This window comes from Bombina bombina, chromosome 4 (genome assembly GCF_027579735.1).
Source record: "Bombina bombina isolate aBomBom1 chromosome 4, aBomBom1.pri, whole genome shotgun sequence".
Taxonomy (NCBI): Eukaryota; Metazoa; Chordata; class Amphibia; order Anura; family Bombinatoridae; genus Bombina; species Bombina bombina.
In genome coordinates this window covers 504,575,525-504,589,147 of record NC_069502.1, presented here as the reverse complement: position 1 = coordinate 504,589,147, position 13,623 = coordinate 504,575,525, and positions in this window count along the sequence as shown.

Here is a 13,623-nt window from a genome sequence, read left to right as displayed (position 1 = left end):
ACAATCTATTGATAAGATGTTGTCCAGTATTTATATCCCTAACCTAGGGGGGGAGAAGAGGGGAAGAAGGGGAAGGAAGAGAAGAAGAAAGGGTGGGAGTGGGAATTTTATGTAAGGGAGGGAAGCTCTATAAGCTCAGGGGTTCAGATGCACTTTAGGTGTTCAGGTTATAAAGGCCTTGTTCCCAGATAAAGTACATGTCAGCAAAAAACTTTCGTTTTCCCACATAATAAAAGTGTTGTTTTTCTAGCTCTAGTATATGTCCTATCTCGGCCACCCATTGTGTTTGAGTTGGAATATTTTGGGTCTTCCATAATCTAGGTATCAGTCTTTTTGCACATGTTAACATCAGTTGAAGGAGTCTTGTGCGGTATACACAATGTACGTGTGGGAGAGCATTGAGTAAAACGAGTTTCGGGCTTAGGGTAATATCTAGGCCCAAAATTGTATTAATGCATTGTTCTATCCCGTGCCAAAAGTCAGATAGGAGAGGACAGCCCCACCAGATATGAGTCATGGTACCCTGTCCTCTGCATCGTCTCCACATATTCTATATTTTTATTGTCATTTTTTGTATACATTTATTTTACACTCAAACTGTTTCGTTTTACACTCAAACTGTTTTGTCTGATTTGAAGTTATGTGGAGCAATATAGTCTTGTTGAAGATATATACAGTACACATGCCTCAAATTTTGATGTTGCTTAAACATATATCTCTCTCATTTTAGTCTACAACCAGATCTGTATGTATCTGTGATATAGCCAAAATCAGAAGTGGCACCATGTGGTCTAGTACTTCCGGTATAGCTGAAACTGGAAGTGATGCAACTACCCAAATGTCTGATGACTCGCTAGACAGTCTATCACTCATATTACAGAAAGCTATTTATTTGTATAGACATGTTACCAATCTGGTGTGTGATACACTTAACATTTTGGGTTCACCTTTCACATATAGCCGATACCGGAAATGACATCACATGTTCCGGCACTTCCGATATAGCCAAAACCGGAAGTGATGTCACTATCTCAGGGAAACTGGATATATTGATATAAGTTCATAGCCTATGAAACTATTAAAGCCAGAAACAGCTTACAATCCCTTATACTTCTACAGATAAGCTATCCCTTCACTTGGTGTGAAACATATTCATTGTTCTTCGACACTTCCGGTATCACCGAAACCGGAAGTGATGTCATTACCCCAGAAATTGAATATATTAATACAGTTCTATAGTTTATGAAACCACTAAAGCTAAAAACAATTTCCAATATCATACATCTCTATAGATAAGCTATCTTTTAACCTGATGTGAAATATAATCATTGTTTTTAGTCTGTTTTTACCTATACCCACAATGCATTAATCAGGAAGTGGGCATTTCAGAATGTAAGATTTGTTGCCCAAACAATCATTATTGCTTACCCTATATAAGGCCATCATTGTCACACAAATTTATTGTCTTGAAAAAGGCCTTGTAAGGGCCAAAATGCGTCGACATAGCTGGTAAGCATATTTTTAATATTCCCTACTTTTTATGTACATTCTATACCATGATTTTTATTTTTTATAGGACATTCAGAACCAGATAGAAGGACACACAGCATTACTAGGATCCTATTGGAGGAGCACCACATATTCTTTTGTGTAAACACACAGACTTTCACTTTTTGGAATTTTTTCAAATATATATATATTTTCACTTTATTTTTATATATTTTTTATTTTTTCACAAATTTTCATGATTATTTTTAACAACATATTGGAATTTGGATTGATTAATTGACTTACTTGATATTTGGACACATTTATTATCACTCACTTTGGACACCATTCTCTCCTTTAATCGGACATTAACATGGATTTTAATTGGACACCATTTGATCCTAGCCACTCATTTAATTAATCATCATATATATCTACTTATGTTTACCTATTTTTTGTTTTATACAGTACGGATCCATAATTGATATTTTTGTATTTGTATTTTTATCATGTTGATTTTATTTTTGGACAGTTTTAACTGCATCATTTGATTTTATTGCACTATATCCTGTTCAGGGACAGACATCACTCCAGTTACCTCAGCCTTTTAGGGCGCTTTGCACATCACACTACTATTTATTTTAACGAGATACAATAGTTATTAAATAGTTATTAACTATTTAATAACTACCTAGCTAAAATAAATACAAAAGTACCTGTAAAATAAAGCCTAACCTAAGTTAAACTAACACCTAACCTAACCCTACAATTAAATAAATTAACTAAATTAAAAACAATTAAATAAATTAAATGAGCTAAAGTACAAAAACAAACAAACACTAAATTACAGAAAATAATTAACAAATTACAAGATATTTAAACAAATTACACAGAATCTAATAGCCCCATCAAAATCAAAAAGCCCCCCCAAAATAAAAAATAATTCTAGCCTAAACTAAACTACCAATAGCCCTTAAAAGGGCCTTTTATGGGGCATTGCCCCAAAGTAATCAGCTCTTTTACCTGAAAAAAATACAAACAACCCCCCAACAGTAAAACCCACCACCCACACAACCAACCACCAAATAAAATACTAACTAAAAAAACCTAAGCTCCCCATTGCCCTGAAAAGGGCATTTGGATGGGTATTGCCCTTAAAAGGGCAGTTAGCTCTTTTGCAAGCCCAAAGTCCCTAACCTAAAAATAAAACCCACAAAAATACACCCTTAAAAAAACCTAACACTAAACCCCTGAAGATCGACTTACTGGAAGAAGTCTTCATCCAAGCCGGGCCGAAGTACTCAACGAAGCCAGGAAAAGCCTTCATCCAAGCCGGGCGAAGTGGTCCTCCAGACAGGCAGAAGTCTTCATCCAGATGGCATCTTCTATCTTCATCCATACGGCATGGAGCATCCTCTTCCAACAAAGTCTTCCAACTAAGTCTTTTTACTAAATGATAGTTCCTTTAAGTGACGTCATACAAGATAGAATTCTATCAGCCAATCGGAATTAAGGTAGAAAAAATCCTATTGGCTGATGCAATCAGCCAATAGGATTGAAGTTCAATCCTATTGGCTGATCCAATCAGCCAATAGAATGCAAGCTCAATCCTATTGGCTGATTGGATCAGCCAATAGGATTGCACTTCAATCCTATTGGCTGATTGCATCAGCCAATAGGATTTTTTCTACCTTAATTCTGATTGGCTGATAGAATTCTGTCAGCCAATCAGTATTTAAAAGACACCATCTTGGATGACGTCACTGAAATAAACCGTCATTTAGTAAGAAGACTTCGTTAGAAGAGGATGCTCCGCGCCAGATGTCTTGAAGATGGACCCGCTCCGCGCCAGATGGATGAAGATGCTGTCTGGATGAAGACTTCTACCCATCTGGAGGACCACTTCGCCCGCTTGGATGAAGACTTCTCCCAGTAAGTCTATCTTCAGGGGGTTAGTGTTAGGTTTTCTTAAGTGTGTATTGGGTGGGTTTTATTTTTAGGTTAGGGACTTTGGGCTTGCAAAAGAGCTAACTGCCCTTTTAAGGGCAATGCCCATCCAAATGCCCTTTTCAAGGCAATGGGGAGCTTAGGTTTTTTTCGTTAGTATTTTATTTGGGGGGTTGGTTGTGTGGGTGGTGGGTTTTACTGTTGGGGGTTGTTTGTATTTTTTTACAGATAAAAGAGCTGATTACTTTGGGGCAATTCCCCTCAAAAGGCCCTTTTAAGGGCTATTGGTAGTTTAGTTTAGGCTAGGGTTTTTATATTTTGGGGGGGCTTTTTTATTTTGATAGGGCTATTAGATTAGGTGTAATTAGTTTAAATATCTTGTAATTTGTTTATTATTATCTGTAATTTAGTGGGGGGGTTTTGTACTTTAGCTAATTTAATTTATTTAATTATTTTTAATTTAGTTAATTTTTTTTTAATTGTAGGGTTAGGTTAGGTGTTAGTGTAACTTAGGTTAGGTTTTATTTTACAGGTACGTTTGTATTTATTATACCTAGGTAGTTATTAAATAGTTAATAACTATTTAATAACTATTGTACTTAGTTAAAATAAATACAAACTTGCCTGTAAAATAAAAATAAACCCTAAGCTAGCTACAATGCAACTATTAGTTATATTGTAGCTAGCTTAGGGTTTATTTTATAGGTAAGTATTTAGTTTTAAATAGGAATAATTTAGTTAATCATAGGAATTTTATGTAGACTTATTTAAATTATATTTAAGTTAGGGGATGTTAGGGTTAGGGTTAGACTTAGATTTAGGGGTCAATAACTTTAATATAGTGGCGGCGATGTTGGGTGCAGACGATTAGGGATTAATAAATGTAGGTAGGTGGCGTCGATGTTAGGGATGACAGATAAGGGTTAATAATATTTAACCAATGTGGGCTTGGCGGGAGTGCAGCGGTTTAGGTGTTAATATGTTTATTATAGTGGCGGCGACGTTGGGAGCGGCAGATTAGGGGTTAATAAGTGTAGGTAGGTGGTGGTGACATTGGGTGCAGCAGATTAGGGGTTAATAAATATAATGTAGGTGTTGGCAATGTTGGGGGCGGCAGATTAGAGGTTCATAAATATAATGTAGGTGGCGGCAGTGTCCGTAGCGGCAGATTAGGGGTTAATAAATAAAATGCAGGTGTCGCCAATGTTGGGGGCGGTAGATTAAGGGTTAATAAGTGTAAGATTAGAGGTGTTTAGACTTGGGGTTCATGTTAGGGTGTTAGGTGTAGACATAAATTGTATTTCCCCATAGGAATCAATGGGGCTGCGTTAGTGAGTTTTACTCGTTTTTTTTGCAGGTGTTAGACTTTTTCTCAGCCGGCTCTCCCCATTGATTTCTATGGGGAAATCGTGCATGAGCGCGTATGACCAGCACACTGCTGACTTAAACAGTGCTGGTATTGGAGTGCGATAATGAGCAAAATTTTGCTCAACGCTCACTTCTTGTCTTTTAACTTCGGGTTTCTGAAAACTCGTAATACCAGCACTGCATGTAAGTGAGCGGTGAGAGAAAACTGCTCGTTAGCAACGCACAGCTCAAAATGAAAAACTTGTAATCTAGCCGTTGGTATTTTAGGCTACAGGTGATTTTTTTTTTTGCTTACTTATGTCTATGCATAGTTCTTATGCAGAATCATTCACATGATCTCAATAACATAACATGACAAATACCCGTACATCTAATTTTTCAACCTCAGCAGTTTACCAGATCTTTACATTATATTAGTGTTATCACTGCCCCCAATTACTTATAACATAGCGCACAACATACTGAACACAACATATTTTTTCTTTTAATTGCTAATAAGGTATATCCAGCATAAACCATTTCATTTAAATATACCATTGTAAATTCAAATGATTTATCTATACAGAAAATTAACATCCTTAATAATTAGATATCCTATATATTGCTCTTTCCCACACAAACATATTTTACAAAAGTGTCAAAGAGGGTAGGCTAATTCAAGGTTGATAGCCATAAATTGATTTGACTGAAAAACTGCTTCTCTTAATATATCTTGATACATGATTCTTTGATATACCTGTATTTTTCAATTTTCAGCCTATGCAGTTAATATGTTGATACAATGGGTCCTATTTATCAAAATGGAATCTAGTCAATTACCAGGAAGGTTAAAATATCCATGGTGGTTTATGTCTTCTGTTAAACCATTTGACGACTAATGTTTTCCAAAAATTGATATTTTTTGTCAAGCTGACATTGGAGACCTGCAAATGGATGACTTTATAAGGCAGAACAGCCATGAATAAGGCACCAAGGAAACTGAAAAGGTAATTTCACATGAAACACAGGTAAACACAAGCTATATAAATCAGATGAGTAAATATTGTTTTTACTGTTGTGACTTTTTCCATAAAGCTACTTCTTCTGCTTATATTATTTGTACCACCACACCCTCCTCCAGACTATGGAATACCAGGCTAGCATTTCTATTCAGCAACAGTCTCCTGTATCTTCCATGGTCTTCCTTACCTGTCTTTTCATGTTTCTAATTAGGATGATAGAAAAAAGACTTTCAAAAAGTCATTGCTTATTGGAGATTAGAATTCTAGTTTTCATTTTAAGTGTATAACCTCTAAATAAGCAGGGAAATATAATAGAGATCCTTACTTGAACTTTCTAGAAGACTGCAGGATACAGTCAGAACATCTGGTTTAATCAGCCTGGAAGTGTAGTTATATATCTCGTTAGGTTTCTTCTAAATCTCACAATGAATTTAATCTATTACCAGTTTTTTTAAGTTTCCTATAATATGTTGAAAATAAATGTGTGTTTTTTTTAATTCACTATTTTTTTATCATGAATGTTAATAATTTACATTAGACATTGTTAATAGTTTGTTTGTTTTTTATCTCAGTTCTTTTTAAAACATGGAATATGGCATGTAAAAGAAGATCCCTGTTTTGATTTACCTTAGTATGTTAATAATGATTTCAATGCAAACTATAAAATTATTTTTTAATAAAACAATAAACTAGTATACAGATAAAACCTGCTATTGTTTATATTTGTCATTCATTATATGAAATTAGTATATGAAATTGTCAGGAGAATCCAAGATTTTATGATTAAACCTTTTCTGGAAGTTCAATATAAACAACTGCAACCTTTTTAATGTTCAATATAGAGTTTTAAGATGTATACTAGAAAATTAAAGTAAGCTGTTTGATAAAAAGATTTCTTTTCTGAAATCACTATTACAGCTTGGTAGCACATCTTATGGAGAATTTTGGAAAGCAAAGAGTGCATACATTTTTAAATAATAAAATAGATTGCTTTTAAAGTATGATTTCAACATAGCATTTACTATTGTTAATAAAAATGATCTCATGCAAGACTGATAATGTGTTAGATAAATTGGAATTCTATAAACATATATATATTTATTTAAAATACTTGAATGTATATATAATATTCAGTAGAATTAAGTACCATTAGCACTCGTCCTCAAACAATAGATTTAGAGTACATTATTAATTAGCTAAGAGAATTAGCAAATAAAGAAGTTGTGATGTTTGTAAAGCTCATTACCACAACTAAATTGAGATACATGCAAATCAGGGCCCAACAAATATGCAATTAGCCTTTTCTTTTGCATGACTGGATCAGTGTAAATTGTGTGTTAATCAAGCTGATGGAACTGAAGCAGAGATTTTGTTTAAAGAAATAGTGTGATCAGGGAAACTTGGCATTTCATAAAGTAAACATGTATTTATGTAATTTCATTCACATATGCTGATGTGATTTGATTTAATTCAAATAAAAAATGTTAACAAACAATGATTAACAATAAAAAAATAAATAAAATGTATTAAAATGTTGTTCAATTTTTTACTTTATAGTAACAGAGTAGGTAAATATAGATATAGCTATTTGGGGTAAACTAGTAGGAGTGGCATACTGCATTTTTCTAACTCACTGAGTTGCCACAAGCACAGTACTCACATGAAGTAGACAGTTTCCTTTATTATGTTTTTCTGCTACTATAAATGAAACGCAAACATAAAAAATCTTATGCAAATGAGAGAGAGAGAAAGGAGACAATAAAGATTAGATTAGATTAGATTAGGGCTAGTTATATATATAAGCTTCCACATAGATACAGAGGCTAAAATGGCAGCCTGGTACAATAATTTATTCCTACCTTTCATAGCATTTAAAAGATATAAATGGGCATTTGATTATGCCACTTCATCCAGAGAGCCTAAAGTGCTAACATAATACTTACCAACGATGACATTATCTGACTGACCCTGCAAAATTCTGTACAGTAATTGATTATTTAAGAGCCCAAGCTCATTGACATCTTTCCCTTGCAAATTGAATTGTATTTTTATACAAATGTTTCCAATGCTGTGCTTTCTGTGTGATATTTAACTATGCATATAAAAGATGGACTGTTAAAGTCAGAAAGAGGTACATGAGAATAGGGAAGCAATGTCTGAGAAGTATGTGTGCTTTGATAAGGTAAGTGCCATTGAATAGTAATGTAGCATGGGTTCATAATCAATAATGCCTGTTTAAGTACATGATTTCCTCAAGGGTTTCTCTATAATGTGGGAACATCATTGAAGGTAGAAGGAGAATTTGGAGTGCCAAGGCTGGGGCTTGATCCTTGTTTGCATTGTTATAGGGTTACATGGACTCCTGTGCCAAGTCTAGATGTAGTGAGTGATTGTAGTTAGTAGCAGCAAAGGTGTGGGAGCAGTGGTAAATGGATTTTATAGAATCATTTGAAAGCTTGAAAATGTTTGAGGTCTCTAGGTTGGAAATTCCTGTAAATATGGAGGAAGCAGGGCTACAGGGGTTTAGTGGACAATGTAAGAATGCATTTTAAGAGATGGTGGTTACACAGTGGAGACAGAGTATTGGAAAACTAATAGAGCACTTATTGGAAATTACAATAATGATGGTATTGCCATCAACAGTGAGCTAGATAAGATGTTCACTGTGGGTATACAAGAGAAGAGGTTAAAGAGAAAAGTTTGGAAGGAGAGAAGGATGTGTCCACATGAATGTCAATATCACCAAGGATGAGGGATGAAATATTCTCTCCAAGGCTGAGGGATGAAAGAGGGAAAGGCAGGCAGCAAAATTAGTTAGGAAATAATGTTTATCATTAGAGGTGATTGTAGATTAGGGCAAACTGCACAGATAAAGAGAAAAACAAGGACATATAATGTAAACTTCAATTAATAATGAGAGATAACTAATTCAATGGAAGATAAAGTAGGGTGAAAATCAGATGCAAACACCACCTCCCTTATTGTCCCTATGACTGGGAATGAGCTGTATTTAAGATCAGCAAAGGAAAATGCATCAGTAGAAATGCTATACGAAGTTCATAACCAGGTTCCTGTGATATCAAGGTGATATCATGGATTTAGAAATTAATCTTTAGTTTACTGAAGATTCTCAAAAACAAAGAAGCAATGTGTTGATGGAAAGTAGTGACAGTCAACACATGTGAGATGAGGTTGGAAACACTGTTTTATTGTTGAGGGGAAAGGATTAAATTAAATGTTTTAAGATGCTAAACCAATTATCAGTGATAATGAAAGTTAAGAGTATTATAAAAAAAAGTGCATTCCATAAGATTCTTTAACTATTGGGGGTCATAATGTTAATTAAATTTAATTTAATTTATCATTAATTATCATTAATTAGAATTTAATTAACAAAAATATTGCATGCATTGTGATTATGTTTTTGTACTGTTTGTCTAATATTAAAAATAAAAGCATGCATCCTTCATAAAACTGGCACATACAAGTGGAAGGCTACCTACAGTTGTGTGTGCAAAATTGCAGTTATTTGAATATAATATGAAAATTAATACAGTAAAAAAAATAAAAATATCTTACATCAAACACTAGGGGGTCTATTTATTAAACTCTGAGCGGATATGATTTGCTATAGCGAATCATGTCCACCCCGGAAATCCCTGGAAATTGCTAAATGCTGACTGGATACACTGTCGGCATTTAACATTGCTGCCCCCTGCACATTTGCGGCCAATCATCCACTAGCAGGGGGTATCAACCAAGTTCAACCCGATCGACCTAAAAGGTGGCAACAAGTTTTTTTTTTTAGCCAGTGTGTTTGCTTGTTGGTCATGTGACACTGATACAGCCAATGATGGTCCCCAAGCTCACAGCTATAAATAAATGGATATAATTGTATTGGCTGCTTGCATGCCCTCAAACTGGTTCAGAAATGTTGCAAATAAAAAAATTATAGATGGGCTTATTTGTTAATTAAAAAAAAAAACTTTTTTTTCTTAAAAGTACATGGGGATTAAAACTCTCAAGTAAAGTATGTGCAATGTTTCAGATTATAACTCTTTTATAAGCATAATACAAAATTTAATTCACACCCTTTTTTAAAACCCCATATACACTCTAATTAAATATAAAAAACAAACACCTAGATTACAAGTTTTCCGTTAGGAGGGGTGCGGTGCTAACGAGTAGTTTTCCCTCACCGCTCACCTATAGACAACCCTGGTATTACGGGTTTTTAGAAACCCAACGTTAGCCACAGAAAAGTGAGCGAAGAGCAAAATTTTTCTCCACATCTCAATACCAGCGCTGCTTACGTTAACGGGGAGCTGGTAAAACATGCTCATGCACGATTTCCCCATAGGAATCAATGGAGGAGAGCTGGCTGAAAAAAAACCTAACACCTGCAAAAAAGCAGCGTTCAACTCCTAACGCAGGCCCATTGATTCCTATGGGGAAATACTTTTATGTCTACACCTAACACCCTAACATGAACCCCGAGTCTAAACACCCCTAATCTTACACTTATTAAACTCTAATCTGCCGCCCCCAACATCGCTGCCACCTGCATTATATTATTAACCCGTAATCTGCCACTCCGGACACCGCCGACACCTACATTATATTTATTAACCCCTAATCTGCCGCCCACAATGTCTCCGCCACCTACCTACAATTATTAACCCCTAATCTGCCACCCCCAACATCGCCACCACTATAATAAAGTTCTTAACCCCTAAACCTAAGTCTAACCCTAACCCTAACACCCCCTTACTTAAATATAATTTAAATAAATCTAAATAAAATAACTATAATTAACTAAATGATTCCTATTTAAAACTAAATACTCACCTGTAAAATAAACCCTAAGCTAGCTACAATATAACTAATAGTTACATTGTAGCTAGCTAAGTATTTATTTTTATTTTACAGGCAACTTTGTATTTATTTTAACTAGGTACAATATTTATTAAATAGTTATTAACTATTTAATAGCTACCTAGTTAAGATAAAGTCAAATTTACCTGTAAAATAAATCTTAACCTAAGTTACAATTACACCTAACACTACACTATAATTAAATTAATTACCTAAACTAACTACAATTAAATACAATTAAATACAATTATCTAAAGTACGAAAAAAAAAACCCACTAAATTACTGAAAATAGGAGACTTCCGGTGGGCGGGCACTGCGAGTGGAAGCAGGGGAAAGGAGCTCCAGACCTTCAACCCCTGCTTTTGAATAAAAACCACTCGAAACGGCCCATAACAAGCTGAATTCCTTGGCAGGGGACAAATACCCCTGTCTGGAGCGACAACGGTAAGGAGTCTGACACCTGACTCCCCCGCCACGGATCATCGTCAGAAAGACGCAGAGGAGAGTGGCTGCGAATACTGCAGCTGAAGGGAACCACCCAGTAATAGCTCTGGATTTGTACCGGAGGGCTGTAGCGGGACTCTAAGCTACCTTTTGGAGACCCTAAGCAGCGGGAGAGAGGAAAGCCCGGTCGAGGGGGTGAGTCGGTGCTTTGGCGGTAAAACGCCATCTTGACACAGAAGAGGGGAAGGTGAAGTGGCGCACACAACATAACATAGTGCTAACTCCAGCAGAGGGACATACCATAGAAAGCTAAGACTCAGGAGCTAAACCCAGGGCACATAATAAAGCAGCAGGATAGAGCCCAGATTGCAACGGCATTGGTGCAGTGAAAAATTGATGTGCTATATCTTACGCAGCAGGCCCAAGTTTAGACTTTGTTTAGACCTTGTTGTTACAGCAAACATCCTTGTCCACAAGTGCCACCCAACAAAGAGGTGCCCAGCATAAGCATAAACATAAAAATAAAACTGACAATAATAAACAGGCAAGTTTTAACCCATCTGTCACATGTCAGGCGCAGTGGTTAACTGCTAACACGCTGTGCAAAATAGCTGGAAGGGTGGAAGAAAGGGACAGATAAAGAAACACCGCAGGTGAACGCAGGGGAGTGCTAGGCCGCTACCCCACATCCCCCACAGCTGAGAGATTAAATTGACAGGAACAATTTTCTCCTTTATTTCCTCTTTGTGGGATCTGTGAATACACAGTTGCAGTATAAAGACTTCATTGTACAGAAATGTATACACAGTTGAGCACGGCAACCTGCCAGATTACATCTGGGGGGACACCCTCATGGTTACTATTGACACTTTTATTCATTTACCCTGTGTATAAGGCGGTGACAACACACCTCACCACAATGCAGGGCTAATCTGAATGGGCCTACACCCCCCCACGCTCACCCTTCGTTTTCGTTTTCTAAATGTTGCAAGATCCCCTGAAAGACCTGGTGCATCCAGACCTGATTATTACTGCCCACTTTCTCCTCAAACTATAATAGCTATATCAACTTATCTGTGTGCAGTTGAAATAACAACTGTGGAACTCTCAAAACTGTATGCAAAAGTATTACGACTCTTACTCTAAAAAAACGGACACAATGACAAACAGATTAAAGAATGCTGACAAGAAAAAACACCAGGTGGAGAGTCAACAAGCTCAAGGGCCTGCAGAGGATGCAGTAACCACCAGTCTCATGGACACCCACCCAATTGTTTTCCAAATCTCAGCGTTGTTTTTACCAAAGATTGACCAACTTCAAACAGGTATGGACTCTCTTACAGCTGAAGTTAAATCCTTTAATGGTAGGCTGACACGGGTGGAGCAGCGGGTGGCAGATGGGAAAACCATCATAGAGAAACTGAAACCCATGTACACACCTTACAACAACAGAATGAATGGCTGTGAGCAAAGATTGACGACCTGGAAAACAGGTCGCGGCGAAACAATCTAAGGATAGTGGGAATCCCTGAGTCACTCCCAAGCTCACAGCTGGTGGAGTTTGCAGAAAAATACCTTACCGGGACTGCTTAATATCTCAAAAGAGTGTTTACCTTGCATGGTGGAAAGGGCGCACAGAGTGGGCGATCAGAGAAAGCACAAGGAAAAAAACCAACCACCGTGCCAAGTCATGGTGAAATACCTCAACTTCAAGGACAAAATATCCATCTTACAAGCTTATAGAAAAGCTCCCACACTGGAGTATAATGGAAAAAGAATTTACCTGTTCCAGGACTACTCTGCGGCAGTAGCTGCCAGAAGACGAGAATTCTCACCATACTACAAGCAACTACTGGAACAAGGAAGAACGGCAGCCCTGCTTTTTCTGGCAAGACTGAGACTCCAAACTACGAGAGGACCACTCTTCTTTGACTCACCCAATTTGCTTAAACTTCACCTGCAAAAAGAGGGTGAAGGAGGGCAATTGGCAAACGAGGATGACTCTGATGCTTAAGCCTGAGATTTGTACCAGGTCGGTAGAAGATAAATATTAAAGGACAAGCAAAGTTATTGCAATGAAGAAATGTATCCTTGCAAAGTGAGGGGGGGGACCCTTTTTCTGTAAACAGGAACTTTAGTCCATTGTTGAATAGTTGGGTCTGTTGGGGGAGGGGGTAGATAATCTTTTGGTTTTCTTGTTGTATGCACTGTTCATTTTATGTACTAACTATTTGCATTAGGGAAAGAGCTGACTTGTCCTGCCTCTGGGTGCCACTTCGGGGGGAAAGGATGAGGATCCGATAAAAAGCAAAGTAACAGTGAGTACCATCTCTCTACACACACTCTGAAACCCATCCGTGTCACAACATATATATTGGTGCTAACTACTAAGATATAATAATTACAACAGACATACACAAGGGTATAAAATGAAACTGACTACATGGAATGTAGGTGGGATTACATCCCCAATTAAGAGAAAGGCAATACTTAGACATC